The sequence below is a fragment of the Callithrix jacchus genome, chromosome 4, assembly GCF_049354715.1.
Source record: "Callithrix jacchus isolate 240 chromosome 4, calJac240_pri, whole genome shotgun sequence".
Taxonomy (NCBI): domain Eukaryota; kingdom Metazoa; phylum Chordata; class Mammalia; order Primates; family Cebidae; genus Callithrix; species Callithrix jacchus.
Window position 1 is genome coordinate 167,198,188 of NC_133505.1, and position 18,999 is coordinate 167,217,186.

Sequence of the window (18,999 nt, forward strand, 5' to 3'; positions counted from 1 at the left end):
TAAGCTCTTTTCCAAAATAAAGGATTGGTTTGAGAATTATGATCATATATGCAATGTACTAAATGCAACCATTTAAGATGATAATATAAAAGATTCACAAACTCACAAATCACATGCAACTTATCTAAAATACCAATAGAACATTATAAAACATATACAATGTATAAATGCATAGACAAAAGTCTAGAAGAATATAAATATCAGAGTGGAAATGCAAGCAAACAATGATGATTTCTGTTTTCTTCTAATTTCTATAGAGTCACTATCTTATTTAAATAAAAAAATAAGTTACGGGCAATAATCTTTTAAAAAAGGATTTATTTTTATCAACTTTTTAATTTGATGATATAGAATTATAACATAGTAAATCATAATTTCTGAACCAAAAAACAGGTACACGTAGTCTGAGAAGCACCAAGTTCATTTTAGAGATAAAGAATACAATGGCATTGGGACTCTCCCAGAAAATTCAAGATATGTGGTCATAATTGAGGTGCTCACCTTCTAGAGCTAACTGAACTAGACATCTGTGTAGCTCTGATAGAGAACAGCTGGAAGCACAGAAAGGTAAACGTAATTCAGATATTGGTGAATATACCAGTGCAGCCAAGAAGGTGGTAAGATTTGAAAAACGTACAAGACACAATGAGAAAGGCCTTGGAATAAATACAAAAAGTCCAAACTTTATTCTCTAAAAATGGGGAGCTACTGAAGGTTTTAATCAAAGGAAGAATAATCTCATTTCCAAGGCAAAAAAAACAAAAAAACAAAAAGAGGCATTCCTCCCTAACACCACGTGTAGGAGCTGTCCCTATTCTATAGTGGGTTATCACTTTAGTAGTATCTCATAAAGACAGTTGCCTGAAGGTCTTGTATCTGTACATTGATGTCACATTTTTTAAAAGCATACCAGTAGACACGTTTTTGGAAGCATGCATTCTGAAACTTGAACTTCGAATATTAGGCATTATGGCTGATATCATGGAGTAAGGTACAACAGATGCTGATTCCTCTCCAGTATTCAAGGCGGACCATGGTCTCTGGAACTGAGAATACTGGCAAAAGTATGAGTTGGACACCGTGCACAACTCTAATGAACACTGTGCTAAAGGGAAGGTGGATGAATATAAGCTAATAGTTAGAAGTTATACTACAATATCTTCAAGGTTTAACACGTAAATTGAGACAAACTTAATTGGGCCTAAGAAAGAAGTGGTTTGATATAAACTCATTGATTTTATTTTCATAAATTATTTATTTTACAACTATGAAGAGGAATAATAGAGGCCTTTTATTAGCAAAGACATTATTATGATGTCTATTTTCAGCCATCATTTTCTACCAGTGTAAAGCAGAATCAAAAATCTACTTAGGGTGATGTGTTGGGTTGGGATCAAAGAGAGTACTAGAACTATCCTGCTTCTGAGATTCCGGCATCACGTGTGATGAGAATAACACTGCATTCAGTTATATTTCCAGTGAGTCCAGTGGAATGGAGAAAAAATTTTAAGTTGAAAATTCCGAAGGACATATGTATACTGGTAGAAATTATTTAGTCTTCTTTATAAAATAAATCATTTATTTTAGAAGTATTTTATAGTCTGAAAGCACATTTCATGTAATTTTTAAACGTGAAAACAGGAGATATTATCTCATAGGTATTATATTATATTACAAGAGCCAAAGCATGCCGATTCCCAATTTCATCCAGTATTACTTGTCTTAGAAAAAGAAGCAAAAACGCAGATTTATTTATTCACTTATTAACTGAGTACATTTCCTGAATCCATGTGCAGGTTGGGTATTAGAAAGCTGAGGCCCTGCTGGCTAAAGATGTAAAAGAACAGTGACCAAAACTGGCACACCAGCTGGAAATTAGGAGGGCGAGTTTCCCCAGAAATGGGAGAACTACAGACAGGATGAACCCCAAAATCTGCATATAAACTCTTTCCAAATATTTGGCTGACCACCAACTTATGCAAACATAGGAGAGACTCAAATGTTTGAGTCTTCAGGAGACCAGCCTGAAACAAAGCAACTGCAGAAGCTGAAAAATGTAGGGGAGTTATCAGTTGCTGCATATCACAGAAGAGCAGAGTTTATAGTCTGAGTCCAGGTCAGCTAACTTCTTACCAGAACAAAAAGCCAGTGATCACCAGGAGAGCACACAGGACTCAGAAAGGCTGAAGGGCTATTATCTGCTAGCTTTAGGCCCTGTCCTTTAATATCTCAAACTAGTAAGACACGCAAGGAAACCAGGAATGTGATAATGCCAGGGGCTGGGGGAGGAGTTGGAGAGGGGATGGAAAAGATCAGTCAACCAAAGCTGACTCTGAATAGGCCTCCATGTTGAATTTAGCAGTCAAAGACTTCAAAGCGCCTATTGTAAATGTTCAACCAAAGGGTGTTAAAAGAATTGAAGGAAAAATTGTCTTAATGAATGAGTAGACAGGGAATCTTAAAAGAGAAATTACATTATTAAAAAATGGAAATTCCAGAGCTGAAAAAGTACAGTTGAAATAACAAATTTGCTAAACATCTCAATAGCAGATTGGAAGTAGCAGAAGCAAGAATAAGTGAACTTGACAATAGATTTTTTTAATGGCCCAATCTTAAGAAGAGAAAGAAAAAAAAAACCCACAAAGAACACTATCAAGGAGTCCAGCACACAAAATCCAAGCTCTGCCTGGGCATTAGGATTCCAGTTGTGACGGAATGGCAGTGAATTAGGGCTGCACTATGCAAGGAACACTCATTTACCACAACTGAATTTGCCAGTGGAACGAGCAAACTTGCCGTAGACATTATAGAATTAAGTGTACCTAGAGAGAGGTTCTTGGTTAACCTCAGTGTTTTCACATTTTAAATTATTTCCTATGTTTCAAGTGAAACTAAATATCACTTGAAAGACTTTTAAAGGCAGTCTCCCCACCCCACTCCCAGTCACTCCAATTCCCACTAACAACAACTTCAAATATAATTGTCAGGAAGAGCACTCCACTCTGCTGCACCCCAAAGCAGCCTCAGATAGATGTTGCATCTGACCCTGGGGGACCCTTCTCCGCTTTCCTCTTGCTATGATCACTTCACTTTATTTCCCTCAGTGAAAATTCCTTCCCCACTCTCTTAATGTTTGACTTCACATTCTACATACAGAATTTCTTGTTTTTCCAAAGTGAATATAGTTCTATATTTTTTCTGAAACTACATAAAAATAAAACACACTCAGGCAGGGTGCAGTGGCTCACGACTGTAATCTCAGCACTTTGGGAGGCCAAGGCAGGCAGATCACGAGGTCAAGAGATTGAGACCCTGCAGGCCAACATAGTGAAACCCTGTCTCTACTAAAATATAAAAATTAGCTGGGCGTGGTTGCACCTGTCTGTAGTCCTAGCTACTCGGGAGGCTGAGGCAGGAGAATTGCCTGAACTCAGGAGGCGGCGGTTGTGGTGAGCCGAGATCGCGCCGTTGCACTCCAGCCTGGGTAACAAGAGCAAAACTCCATCTCAAAAAATAATAATAATAATAAAATAAAATAAATGAAACACACTCAGTACAAAAAGAAATTGACAAAACACAAATATGAAAAGAAAATCACCAATTATCCAAGCACTCAGAACTTTAGATCAGTTTAATAGGTGCCCTCTTCTGACATTTTAGTGTCCAGTCCACCCTACTTATCCACAGGGTCTGCATCCATGGGTTGAACATGTTTTTTGAAAAACAATAGAAATAACAATAATAAAAATAATATGAATAAAAACCAATACAATGTAACAACAATTTACATAGCATTTACGTTTTATTCGGTATTATAAATGACCTAGAGATAATTTAAAGTGTATGGAACGATATGCATACGTTATATGCAAATACTACATCATTTTGGGGGGAAGGGGGATGGGGTCTTGCTCTGCCACCCAGGCTAGAGTGCAGTGGTACCATCTCAGCTCACAACAACCTCTGGGTTCAAGCAATTCTCCTGCCTCAGCCTCCTGAGTAGCTGGAACTACAGGCATGCACCACCACGATCAGCTAATTTTTATATTTTTAGTAGAGATGGGTTTTTGCCATGTTGGCCAGGCTGGTCTCAAATTCCTGACCTCGGGTGATCTGCCCACCACAGCCTCCCAAAGTGCTGGGATTACAGGTGTGAGCCACCACACCCAGCCCAAACACTACATCATTTTATATCAGGGACTTGAGCATCTGTGGATTTTGGTATCTGAGGATGGTCCTAGAACGAATCCCCAGATTATGGTCATCCGCTGAGGATGATTGTACATGCATAAATTCAGAGTATTTTATACCAATGGAATCATATGCCCAGTTTTATAATCTGATTTTAATTTTTACTCATGATGTGGATATCTATTCATATCAATAAATATAGACAATAATTGACTTAGCTCAGCACAGAAACGAATCTCACACTAAGGGTGAGGAAGGTGGGAGACAGGAGCTTTCAGGGAGGGGCATGTTAGAACCCAGGAAAGACAGATGCTTCAAAGCCAGAGGTGCTAGTGGGGCTGAACACAAGAGAATCGTGCTCTAAGAGGAGCAGCCAGATACCCAGATCTCTGGCTTCCCTAGGCAGCCTCTGAGGTCTGGGACGTTGGGTGGGAAGGGGGTCTAAGTGCTCCCTCCACGATCTGCTGCTCAACTCCCACCTTCCTTCCACCATCAGAATTTCTCTGCAGGCCTCACCGTGTCTCCGCTCCCCTCTCTCCCACCTGGGGAAAGTCATCTCCACATGGTGGACTTTCTCTGTGTGCCTCATCATGTCTCTGCTCCCCTCTTTCCCATGCAGGGAAAGCAGCCTCTGCACAGCTGGCTTTCTCTGGGCTCCTCTTGTTGTCTCGCAGGCTCCTCCTCCATGGCTGGAGTTCTCAGGCTCCTGGTGCACTTATTGAACCGGCACTCCGGGTCCTGCTCACTCTCCTCCAGCCACCGGTATGCAGCTCCCTGTCTCCAAGTGTTCTTAAGTTCAGCAATTATAATTTTCATCTCCAGTGAGTCCTTTTTGCAGAATACTTCTTTTTCACGATTAATTGCTCTCATTTTATCAATGCAACAGACTCTTGTGTCTCACCGAAAGCACGAATTCAGGTTTCTAGTGACTTCTTGTTTCCTGCGTATTGTTGTGCATGGAATCATTTCCTCCAGTTCTGCTCTTCTGAAGAATCGTGCTGAACCCTGCCCTGCCTGGCCGGTGTCTTCTCCTCATATCTGTAGGTAGTCAGAGTTTGTTTGGTGTGGCAGATGCATTGAGGTCTGTCATGGGAGACACAGTGCCATGTTCAGTCCTTTCAATTCCCACTTACCATAATTTTTCTGGTTGGTGGGGCTCAGCGGGAGATACCCATGGGTTCAGGAGCTCTGACCAGTCTTTCTCATGAGGGTTTGACAGGGCTGAACAAGACAGCAGGGGAAGGAGGTAAGCCCTCCCTCCAGGTGCTCAGCAACTGACCTCTGTATTGTCTGTCCCATGGCCTCCAGCCCCCAACACACACCTGTGCCAGGGCCAGGTTTCTGCAAGAATACTACGGGCAGCTGGGCCCATGGGCTTCTGCACAACTGGACCCCAGAATTCTCCCTGCAGCCTTCCTCTGCCTTCCGGGCAGTGCAGGAGCTGTTAGTGAAGGGGAACAGAGAGAAGGAGTCATGAATTCTTGGTCACCTCCCTTGCAGGCTCCCCTGCCTGGTACAGATGATGTGGCTCCTGCCTGCTCTGCTCTCTGTCAAAACTTCCCCAGGCATTGGGTCTGTGGGCAGGACCCATCCCTAGTTTCTATCTGTGGCTTGGAATTTGTGTTAATGTATTGGTTGCATCCTTTCAACTGGAATGGGGACAGAGAGAAACTCATAAATCTGTGACTCAGTGACCTTTAGGAATTAGAAGCCAAGATATATTTCTTTTTTTTTTTTTTTTTTGAGACGGAGTTTCGCTCTCGTTACCCAGGCCGGAGTGCAATGGCGCGATCTCGGCTCACCACAACCTCCGCCTCCTGGGTTCAGGCAATTCTCCTGCCTCAGCCTCCTGAGTAGCTGGGATTACAGGCACGCGCCACCATGCCCAGCTAATTTTTTGTATTTTTAGTAGAGACGGGGTTTCACCATGTTGACCAGGATGGTCTCTATCTGTTGACCTCGTGATCCACCCGCCTCGGCCTCCCAAAGTGCTGGAATTACAGGCGTGAGCCACCGCACCTGGCCAAGCCAAGATATATTTATGTCTTATTTTGTTCATGTGCATAGCAATGTTTCTTAACTCTTTGAACCCAGGCCCCTGGAGATGAACGTGGACTGTCAATGGTGCGGCTTTTTCCACCTGCATCTTCTGCAGAGCAGGGCATGGCCCATGCACCTGTGCACATGAAGGAGCTTCTGGGAGTCTTGCTGCCTTTGGACTTCTGCTTTCGCCTCCAGCCCCTTACTCTCTGCCTGTGCAGCCTGCTCTCTGTTTTCCAGCCTGTCTTCTGTTTTCAGAAGGCTGCCCTTTTCCCTCCCTGGTTAGGTGAGGGAAAGAGAAATTGAAAGGAATATTAAAAAAGGAAAGGTTGTGGCACTGCAGGGTATTCCTGGCTTTATCGCCAATTGCATCCTTCAAGTGCAGTGCTTGGTTTTAGGGTATCTCTTTGAGTGAGATTACCTTTATGTCTTTTGTCCTTATTCTGAGAATATCTTATAAAGTTTGCCTATAGCTTTTCATAGCCCAGATTTCCCAGAAAACACGTGGAGAAGCAAAGCTTCTGCTAGGTTGCTGTGGGGAGGGGAGGTATAGACCCAGCTGGAAGAGTGAGGGGAGGGGAGTGGGGCAGAATGGGCAGGAACATGGATGCACGGGGGTACCCTCAGAGCCCTCCAGATCCCATGCACAGAGGAGCTGCTGCCACCCACCAGCACAGAGGTCTTCCAAGGGCTGGCAGAGCCAAGGCACCTGCTCTCCAAGAAGGGCAGAGGTCGGCAGGCATGCACAGCACTCACCCCAAGGTGTGGTGTTGTTGTTGCTGTCGCTTTGGAGCCTCTCATGGGACTGGAGACTGTTGAGAGGAGGGAGAGAGAAATGCATCTGGACTGGACCTCCTGTCTCCTTCCTGTTTCTCATTCTGATGGTCACACTGCACACTTCCCAGGCTGCCTGGCTGCCTCGTGGTCATGCAGCCACCAGGCAGCCAGACCTCTGAGTTAAATAGCTCATGTAATTTACTGGATATGGTATCAGTTGTTTACCCTTGTGATCACATCAGTGACTGGGAGTTGTGGCTCCAGGAGCAGGGATGGGTACAACCTGGCACTGGAGCTGCTGTGCCTCCTGCATGTGGCACCCAGGCAGCCATGCCTCTGGGGAGGCCAGACGGCTGCCAGGTCAGGACACAAGCTTGGGTGGCAACTGCCTGGGCTCCCACACAGCAAGTTGCCAAGGCCAGGGGCATGTGGAGCCATGAAAACCTGGGGAGATGCATAAACAGGCCCAGCTTTACTTTGCTTTCTGTAGGTTGCAGGTTGGCAGAGAAAATTAAGGAAGAAAGAGTGGTAAGGGAGTGGCATTGAACTGAGGGAAGGAGGCCAAAGACAAAATCCTCTCACTGCCTGTAAGTGAGCAGGAGTCTGCCCCCAGCTTCTCTCCCCAAGCCTGCTTCTGACTTTATAGTTATAACCGTCACTCTCATGAGCAGTATTCCCAATGCCCCACAGCCAGAGGGGCTCCTGAGGAAATACATGTAGACACAATCTCAGCTTAGGCAAAAAGATTTCTTTGCTACAGGACTTGTCAGAACCTTAAAATGCCAATGTATTGGAATGTCTCCATTCAGAAGGGCTATCCTAGACATTTTACTAATGTATGATGATCTCCACTCACGTTTTTGGAGGCCTCACGGGAGCAGTGTGTACAGGCGTCCCCTTGGGAAATGCCGCCCTAGACTTCGGCTGTTTGCCAGCCTCATCCGACTTTGGATCTCATACCTTCAGAAATGCTGTCAGTATTTTCCAAGGTAAATACTAGTAAACAAAACAAAACAAAAATCCAGAAATGTGCTCAGTGAATAGTTCTCCTAGTATCTTCCCAGAATAGCACGTGCATCTCATCTTTGTCCTGGAGATAATGTCTATTGCCTGGATTATAATCTGGAAGTGAATTCTCATTCCTTTTATTGTGGGCGTGACCTTGTTTCTATACTCCCAGGCTCCAACCAGCAAGAAAACGGGGGTATCAGTCCCACAACCACAAGGACTGGGATTCTGTGAATGGTGTGGATGAGCTGGGAGGCAGATTCCTCCCCAGAGCCTGCAGATGGAGTTCAGCCTGCCCCTGACACCTTGCGTGGGGCAGGGAGAACAGCCGAGCCCACCCGGACTTCTGACCTACAGCACTGTGCGATCATGAATGTGTGTTATTCTAAGCCACTAAGTTGGTGGAAATTTGTTATATAGCAATAGGAAACAGATACACTAAGTTTGTCTACAACGCTCATGCCCGCAGCAATATTCCTTGGCTTCCTAGAGGGTAACCAGCAATACATGTCAGAGTGTTGCATTTGAAAAACAAAACAAAACAAATAGAAATAATATGTTATGTTGTAATTCTCAAACTTAAGTGTGCATCAGAATCCACTGGAAGAAGTGGATTCAAACACAGATTTCTGGGACCCACCCCTAGAATTTCTGACTCAGTGGGTCTGAGGTGGACCCCAAGAACTTGCACTTCTTATCAGCTCCCAGGTGACGTGTTGCTGCTGGCACAGGGACCAGACTTTGAGAACCACTGTGTTAAGTCATGAGCCCTCTTTTTGAAAATGATGATTTACTAAGTTGCTGTATATTTCTCAATCTCTATTTTAATTATTTTATAGTAAAAAAAATACTTCTGTAAAATGCTCATAGAAATGCTTCTTATTGTGAGTCCAGTCCCCTGAGTTGCCTCTCTATAATGTGCTTCTGAATTTAGCCATTTTTCCCTTTCAGGACTGTCCTATACACCACCTTATTCATTTTTATTTTCTTAGAAATAAACTTACAGGAATCAGCTTAAGAGCTAACAGCAATTATCTGCAAAAAAAATAAGTAGGATGAAAATAGAGATGTTACCTGATTGTGGTTTCTTATTAGAGAGCAAAGGAACAGAGAAGGATTACCCCAAAGCTGCATTGTGCATCAGCTGCTAAGTCACAGCCTGCTTGGGCAGGTATGAGACCTGTGTTAGAAAAACGCAAGAATTCAGCCAACTGGAGCTACAAGGCAGTTACCCCTAAACCAAGGAAAGAAGCCAAGGGGCGGACTCTCCTCTTGGGCTCCCAAAAAAGGAATATATTAGCTAGTCACTGGCTAGAGCATCCAATTTATGCATCTTTCCAGAATACTCATGATTAGACGACATGATGAAATGTCTCACATGAAAGGCTGGTAATCTCACTTGATTAAAATATTGTGTGACCTGATTCTTCCATAGAATTGGCCCTCAATCCTGAGCCATTTGTTTATCTTGTTTTTATATCAATCATGTGCCAGTTCCTTGGACTATCCAACTGACTGAACCAATCAATAAACAAAAATTTACAAAGAGACTACAGAGAGCCAAGCAGAAAAACCTGAATTCCCTTCAGCCAGTCCTTGGTATAACCCAATGTGGCCATGTGGGAGGCCACAGTGATAAGGGGCAGAGTGCCTTGACTGACAGGGCTCTGCTCTTGCTCACAGTGATGAGGGTGATTTCCCCAAAATTCAGTCCTGCCACGGCCACCGGAGGAAGTAAGGGGTTTCAGGCAACCAAGCAGTCAGGGTGGCCTGATGTGCAGCCGTGGGCTGTCCACATGACTCTGTGACACATCTCTCCTCCGTAACCCAAGGGTAGAGCAGGCCAGAGGTTGGTCCCTTCTTGACCATTTGTACTCCCAGTGTTAATGATATTATACCCAGATGTTCGGAGCAAGGCTGCAGTTTCACCTCTTAACTCATGCCCTGGCTTAGCACTATTCTCTCTTTGTGGAAGGGAAACTCTGGTAATGCCAGGTGTGTGGCTGCAGGGCTGAGAGCAAGAAAACCCATCTGGGCGGCAGGACCTGCTGGTCGGGCTGACAGCCTTGGCGACCGTGTGGAACCTGTTCAACACTGGCTCCAGCAGGGATGGGGCAGAGTCTGTACAGTGAAGCTGGCCCTGGGTGGGACTCTGTGTGGTCCCTCCTTTGGGATGGAATTGCATTAAATCAATGTGGTGACTCAAGATATTTAGTTCATGAAAAACAGTCACTATGAGTGCCAAGTATGTGTGCCTTTGATTACTTTAGGACTGATTAATCACCACTTATAATGTATACTTTTTCTATAGTGATCATTTTTAATTCGCGTTGTTAAATCTATTGTTCTTCTTTTTTTCATTATACTTGAAGTTCTGGAGTGCATGTGCAGAATGTGCAGGTTTGTTACATTGGTATAAACATGCCATGGTTGGATAAACTACACTTTTTTAAACAGACTCCTCCAAAATGTGGAGGCATGAATTTTTTTTTATGTACCCACAAAAATAAAACTAATTTTTTATATCTCATATATATATGTATATGTATATATATAATTTTACTTTAGGTTCTGGGGTACATGTGCAGATCGTGCAGGATTATTGCGTAGGTATATACATGGCAATGTGGTTTGCTGCCTCCATCCCCCCATCACCTATATCTGGCATTTCTCCCCATGTTATCCCTTCCTAACCTCCTTACTGCCTACTGTCCTTCCCCAAGTCCCCCCTACAGACCCCAGTGTGTGATGCCCCCCTCCCTGTGTCCATGTGTTCTCATTGTTCAACACTCATCTATGAGTGAGAACATGTGGTGGTTGATTTTCTGTTCTTGAGTCAGTTTGCTGACAATGATAGTTTCCAGATTCATCCACGTCCCTACAAAGGACACAAATTCATCATTTTTTATCACTGCATAGTATTCCGTGGTGTATATGTGCCACATTTTCCTTATCCAGTCTATCATTGATGGACATTTGGGTTGGTTCCAGGTCTTTGCTATTGTAAACAGTGCCTCAATGAACATATGTGTGCCTGTGTCTTTATAATAGAATGCTTTATAATCCTTTGGTTATATACCTAGTAATGGATTGCTAGGTCAAATGGAATTTCTGTTTCTAGGTCCTTGAGGAATCGCCACACTGTCTTCCACAATGGTTGAACTAATTTACACTCCCACCAACAGTGTAAAAGTGTTCCTTTTTCTCCACATCCTCTCCAGCATCTGTTGTCTCCAGATTTTTTAATGATCACCATTCTAACTGGCATGAGATGGTATCTCAATGTGGTTTTGATTTGCATTTCTCTAATGACCAGTGATGATGAGCATTTTTTCACATGTTTGTTGGCTTCATATATGTCTTCTTTTGAAAAGTGTCTGTTCATGTCCTTCACCCACTTTTGAATGGGTTTGTTTTGTTTTTTTCTTGTAAATCTGCTTTAGCTCTTTGTAGATTCTGGATATTAGTCCTTTGTCAGATGGGTAGATTGCAAAAATTCTTTCCCATTCTGTGGGTTGCCACTTTACTCTAATGATTGTTTCTTTTGCTGTACAGAAGCTCTGGAGTTTAATTAGATCCCATTTGTCTATTTTGGCTTTTGTTGCCAATGCTTTTGGTGTTTTGGTCACAAAGTCCTTGCCTATGCCTATGTCCTGAATGGTTTTGCCTAGGTTTCCTTCTAGGGTTTTCATGGTGTTAAGTCTTATGCTTAGGTCTTTAATCCATCTGGAGTTAATTTTAGTGTAAGGTGTCAAGAAGTGGTCCAGTTTCTGTTTTCTGCACATGGCTAGCCAGTTATCCCAACATCATTTATTAAACAGGGAATCCTTTCCCCATTGCTTGTTTTTGTCAGGTTTGTCAAATATCAGATGGTTGTAGATGCATGGCATTGCCTCCAAGGCCTCTGTTCTGTTCCATTGGTCTATGTCTCTGTTTTGGTACCAGTACGATGCTGTTTTGATTACTGTAGTCTTGTAGTTTAGTTTGAAGTCAGGTAGCATGATGGGGGGCATGACTTGAAAATAGAATAGCCCTATTCAGATAGCTGTGGTCCACTTGTCAAGCCTGAGTGCCTTAAAAATTGGAGCCTGGGTGTGATAGTATTAAGAGGTGATTAAGTAAAAAAATATATATATTTTTTAAAAGTTGGAGCCTGGGGCAAAATCTTACTATTAATTCTTGATTATGGGATGCCATCCCAGGGAAGAAGAGGGGAGAAAGGAAGAGATATAGGAAGGAGGGAAAGCAATTCAGAGAGAGAAACCCCAAGCCAGCCACAGCTCCACAGCCAATGTGCTGTCCTCATTCCCCAGGGAGCTCTGCAAAGCCTAGTGGAACACCTGTGTCTCAGAGAAGCCATCAAGATGTTGGGATCCCTATTCTCTTGTGTCTCGTCTTCTACTGGTCAGAGACTGTTCTGAGAGACAGCAGCTCCCATTACCTCTAGGCTGTCCGGTCCTGTCTGCTTGGGAAGCCAGTATCTTGTGGGTCCAGGCTGACACCTGAGGAATGGGGGAGAAAGACGTGCATTCTCTCCAGGGGGCTGCAACTGGGGAATGAGATGAGTGAGTCACCAGGGAAATGCAGTTGTGTGGACCAGGACCCAGCACCAAAGCTCATCCCTGAATTCCAAGGAGTGAGGACGCAGAGGAGAGAGTCATCGTCTTTGTTGTTTTAATAATGCTTTGTTTTATGCGCAAATGATAAGAGTATTAGTTTCCTAGGGCTGATGAAACAATATACCAGAAATTGGGTGGTTTCAAACAATAGAAATTCATTTGCTCCTATTTCTGGAGGCCAGAAATCCAAGGTCAAGATGTGCACAGGACCATGTTCTCTCTTTGACTCTAGGAGAGGGTCTGCTCTGTGCCTCTCCTGGCTCCAGTACTGCTACCAGTCCTTGGCACTCTTTGACTGGTAGATGCATCACTCCAATCTCTGTCTCTGGCTTCATATGGCTATTTTCTGGTAGGTGGATATGTCTCTGTTTTCTCTTCTTCAAAGGATAAGTGTCACTGAACTAGGGCCAACTCTGATGCAGCCTGATTTCATTTTAACTCATTACATCTGCAAAGATCCTATTCCCAAAGGTCAAATTCTGAAGTTTCAGGCAGATATAATATTTACGGGGTTGGGGGGACACTAATACAATAAAATATGCTGAAATTAACTATCTCCCAGCAAGTAAATAGTTGATAACCTCTATGTCAGCTGCATATTAGACTAGATCCTATTTAATTGGACTGGAGTTGGACTCAGCCATTCTTTCATTTACCCCAAGTAATTCTATATAATATTATTTATTATCATCAGTATTATATCACTGGTTATAATGTAACTGGTAACATTTATTGGACAGTTACTATGTCTCGGGCACTGGCTAAGTGCTTTATGTATATAATATCAATGATGTCATCATTCCAGCTCTTCCTCTCATCTTATAGATAAAGATACAAGTCAACAATATTAGAAAATCACCAGGGGACACAGAGCTAGGAGCAGCCAAGTCAAGATATCCAGGCTGTCTGGCTCCAGAACTAGGGCTCATCTCTGCCAAGTGGACCCTGCACATGTTTAAAAACTTTCATCTCCTTCTCCTCTCTAGACAGTCTCAGTTACTTAGAGAAATTGTGAACATTTTAAGATGTGTGACTGGAAACCTCCACTACAAAGAAATAAAACAGCCTCGACAGAGAGGGGCTGATGTATCACATGCATCTTGGACAACCTGAGGATGAGTCACCAAGGGCATAAGTTAATAAATGACAGGAATTATTATTCAAACAGACTTACTACCTTCATGTCTCCCAGTTTCACAAGTTTAGACAAAAAGCGATGCATTTAGAAGACATTGCTCCATTATACTTCGAAGATTAGCTGCTTAACCTATAGTAAAACCCGGTAGTTATGAAGCTTGGAGAACAGCTTCAATGTCAAATGAGGATCTAATAGCCTGTATTTTATAAGGATGCCTCCCTGCATTAAACTAAGTCACCCCATTCCGGGCAATCATTGCAGACTCTTCGGGTTCACTCTCTTGGACATGATCTTGGCTCCTGGGAATCATGTTCTGTCCCGGGGCCTTTCTACTTGCAGCCTTCCGGACTCTTCCTCAATCTGTTTGAGCTTCATCCTACCTGTCCTAAGGGTACACACGCTCTCTCTAACCTGGTTTCCTGTCTTGGCCATCGACCTGCACTCCCTTCCCCATCAAAGGTGGGATGGGGACATGCGGCTGCCCAGCTTCAAATGCTGTACTTCCCAGACACATGCCAGGGAGAACCTTGTTGGCATCCACGTTTCTGTCTCTGTGCCTGGGCCTGCTCCTCACCTTGTCTTCAGTGTCCTTTTCCCTTTGATTTTTGTCTAAATACAGCTCATCGTGAGACCTGTTGTGGTCCCACCTTCTTCACGTCTCCAGCTGCTCTTGCCTCCATGGGCCATTTCTTCCTCTAAAGTTCCCTTACATTGAGTTGATCCCATTCTGTTTAGATCTCAGCTGTTCTACATTTGTTTCACATAAATTGACCTTGGCTCCAAAACTGTACAATAAGTTCCTCCCAGGGGCAGAAACAAGGTGTGCACATCACTGGTGTTCCTCCCAGCCTTGTCAGCATAATACCAACCAAACCAAATTGGAGCAATCTCCACAATACCTGATAATTACCTTTTACACCTGCAGTATAAAAAGTGTTAGCTTTCTGATATTAAATGAACGTGCTCAAATAATGCCATCAGATCATGTTAAAATTTTTTCATGATGACCTGAATTAATATGACATCCTTTTTCCTCGTGGAAGCCCAAACCAAATTATTCTTTATGATTACTATAATTTTTAGCCATTATGAGGCTCTGTTACATTGTCGTGTGGTTGATTAAAAATGGAAGTTGCCCATGGAGTCTACATGTCATTGTTTTGACCAATGCAAAATGTAGCCAGGAGCACACCACACCTGACAGTGTCAGCGACTTTAAAAAGAAAACACACACACTGATGAAGAGTTTAACGACTTTTGATTTCAAGCTAAGGGCTGATTAGGAAAGTTTCTATTGACAACTCATCCCTAGAAAATTAAAACAGAAGCACATAGATATTGTCATTTGACTTCAGAGATTGTCTTTCTCCTAGAAAAATGCACACCGTGAACGAGTGCTGTAACTACAGTAAAATACTGTGATATCGTCTAATCTTAGACTCTCTCAAGTGAGAGTTTGTTCAAGAGGGCTAACCTAGATCCCAATAGAAAACTCTAGCTGATGGCCACCTGGGTCCATTCCCTATGGTCCAAGGAGCAAATACAGCCCCTCTCCTGCGTTTCTCAGCCTTTTGAATACTTGCATTATTTTCTACCTTACTTCTTAGCTTTGACCTTTGTAAACAGGAGATGTTTTGTTGCTCTTGTCTAAAAGATAATTTGGAAATTACAACTTTAGCATGTATCTAATAAATACTTGCCCCAGCATTTCATCATTACAATTCTAATGAACATAATGTCTATTTGGATTTTAACAACCAAGAAAAGCAAAGGAAACCCTCACTTGGAAACCCTTCAAAAGTTTCTCATTTGGCTACAGTTACTCGGGCTCTCTGCAAAATGATGAAGCAATGTAATCCTTACCTTACACGAACAGTTTGCGTCTTATCAGACTTTCTGTTCATGCCAAAAGGCATTGCTCTCTGTGTAAAAGTGGCTTGGAAGATTAATAAGTAACAGAATGAGTACACACAGATTTATGAACATTTAAAATTGCTTAATGTTTTTGCATGTGGACACTGAAAAAAAATAGGAGATACTTCAGTCGTTCTACATAGATTGCCTTAGGAGAAGGATGTAAAGGTGCGTCTTTGATTCGGGCTTAAGCAACTCATTGGTGACCCACAATGATCTCCCATTGACAAGAGGTCGGTTTTAGGTCTCCCTGGGAACTACAACAAGCTTTTAGTACTTTATATCAGGAAAAAGGACTTAGCCTGTGAAGTTCATTGGCTTTGGTCCCCGCTAAACTCTCTTTAAACACAAAAGACATATCACAGGCCCAGAGAGGTTGCATCAGCAGGCAGGCAGCAAGCTGAGAACTGATTAGGATGTGCCAGCACCTAGAGGCAGAGGTCTGTCCCCTGACTCTATGAGCAAGAGCCAGCACCACACCGTTCAATCTTTGGGCCTGCAATTTTTCCTGTACAGAAAACACAAGCGTGTGTGGATGTGTGTGCGTTTCTTTAGAGATACGTGATTTGTTGCTTTATTTTCTACTTTCAAAAGATGGCAAGATCCCAGTCATGGAAACAGAAACCAGCCTAGGTATTTTAACCAAAGAGGATTTAATTAAAGGGTTAGGATTTGAGCTGTTTTGGAAGAGCTGAAGAAGAAGGAGAGGACAGGGATCAGGAAGGACGGTTCCTGCAGTGTCTTGGTGGTCAGTACTTGCCCTGCTGGGCAGCCATTACAAAGCTGGCACCTATAGGGCAGTATTCGTTTGCCCCCAAGTGACCAAGCACATGGGCCACTGGCTGACTCCCACAGCCACCACTGTCAGGATTGGAGCTGGAGCTGCTGCCACAGCCAGAAGCAGAATGTCCACTACCTCCCTCCTGCTTTCTGATCTTGCACTAGCTCCCTACTCCTGCAGCCTACGCAGAGCCCTACCAGCAAAGGAATCTGAGAAATGTAGTGCCCTGAGGTGCAGAAGAAAACACAGAAGGGCAGACAGTATCTGGCCCAGATGCCTATCACAGAACTTTAGAAAATGTTGTGTTATCACTGCACTTTAACCACTGAGGTATTTCTTTTAAATTGATTCTTATTTACATATAGAATATGAGAAAAATCCTGTTTGACTATTACATTTATGGAACAGTCAAGAAGAGAATCAGTTTTATATTAAAGAACATTCAATGGGTTTAAATAATATTTTGGGGGCATTTTAATTCACGTAGCTCAAAAGTGGCTGAACAAATTTATTAAAAGGTAAGCTCTTGATAGACCTTGCTATTTCATCTACAAAAGGACCCGTTTCCCTCTGCTAGCTAACCTAGCTGTTTGAAGTACAGATGGATGAAGCAAATTCTACTGTTTGGGATTTTATATTTGATACTGGTTGATACTTTTCCAAAGCAAAATGTTGCATTTTTTCTGGTAGTTAGATGGTCTGTTTGATTTATGAAATTTTATGCACTTTTATTTTAGGTGCATTTTTTTACCTGCTTATTTCCAATGAGAAATTATTTCAGACAAATAATCAACTTGTTTCCTTAAAATAAAATTTTTGTACCTCAAAAAACCAAAATTGATGATAAAAGTTCTTTAAAATGACCATCATTACAACTATTATGCGTATCTGTAAATGTCTTTACTTCTTTCATCTCAACTGGTCATCTCAGCAGCTCTGTGAGAGGCCAGCTACTGCTGCCTCCAGTTTGTTCCCAACTATGTTAGGTGACAGGGCATTCGCTGTAAAACCAAGGCAAGACGTTGGACTTTTAAGCAAATATGATAGCTTGCTTATGAATATGTATTCATGAGACTCCTCCCAATTTGTATTCCAACTCCATGAATTTTCTCTTCATGCTAGAGTCTAATGCAGTGGTTAGACTGCAGCATGGAACTGGGGTAAGCATACCACTTGGAGATTTTCAAAGATGATCACAGGAATCGTGGGCCTGGATACTTTCAAGGGAGTCAGGTTTCAGATCCCAACTCACATTTGTCCTCTTTCCCAAAACAAATTTATCTAAGAATATGTCCACTTTAAGGATGCAGGTTCCTATCTAAAATTGTACTTTTCCCACTTTGCAAAATTAATTGTGCCTTTCTCTCATCTTACTGTGAGGCATTGACTTGAAGTTTTAAAATACACAGGGCACCAAACAATGGGCCAATTTCACATATTAAGTGAAAGTAATTAAGAAAGTAATTAACTTTCTTAAGGTAAGACTAATTATAAGTAAGTAAATGTAAATGACTAATTACTTAATTAAACCACTTTTTGTAAGTCTAGTGGCTTCCATTTATTTTTTCTTAGAGCAGAACTGAAGGAGAACTTACATCACACGCTGGCTAACAGAAAAGTAAAAATAATCTGCTGATAGATCACTGTGTGAAGCTTGGCACATAGTCGAGAAGGGGGTTGAAGAATCGAGTGACATTCCTGTTACTCTGCCTAATAGAAAAGCAAAAGTAATTTGCCGATAGATCTTGGCATACAGCTGAGGAGGAGGTAACAGAATTGAGTAACATCCCTGTAGCAAAACTCCCTCCATTTTCACTGATTTATTTCTACAGACAAATCTTCTTGGCTCATAAATTTAGAAAAATGAAAAACAGAAACATAATTAATATTGAGCCCTAACTCATCCTAGTAATAAATAATATATCCACTGATTTTATGACCTAACTGAAAAAACTTAGACTCTCTTAACATTTTTCTGGCCATGGAGATGTACATTTCCAACAAAATTTTACTTCTGTGTGATAATTATGTCTTAAAATGTATTACATCTTATGTTTTTCACTAGTTATGATCTAATGATAATTGTAATTATAACCCAATCAGAAAAAAGTCCAATATTTAGAGACTTATTGCCACAGGAAATTTTAAAAAATTAAATGTCCATTTATATATGTAACTCACTGTACACAGAAGTGTGGTGACAAAACCTATAAAATATTTTCTCCACAAAATAAATTAGAATAAAAGTCTGTGGACATGAATATAAGAGTTCAAAGAGAAAAAAGATTGATGTCAAATTTCAGACTGTTATGGGCACCTGATGGCAGGTGTCCAATTGCTATAATATTCACATTCTCTTGCAGTCATCCCTGCTTTTTTGGCACCAGGGACCAGTTTCATGGAAGACAATTATTCCACGGATGGAGGGAGTAGGGGGAGTTGGGGGAGATAGTTTCAGGATGAAACTATTCTACCTCAGATCATCAGGCATTAGTTAGATTCTCATGAGGAGTGCACAACCGAGATTCCAC

The 18,999-nt window shown here is 42.2% G+C and overlaps 1 protein-coding gene across 1 annotated transcript in view; it reads left to right on the top strand.

Moving 5' to 3' along the window:
- The window catches only part of SLC22A3 (solute carrier family 22 member 3), a 107,095-nt gene that overhangs the window by 35,452 nt on the left and 52,644 nt on the right, over positions 1-18,999 (top strand). The gene's annotated exons all lie outside the window — the stretch shown is intronic.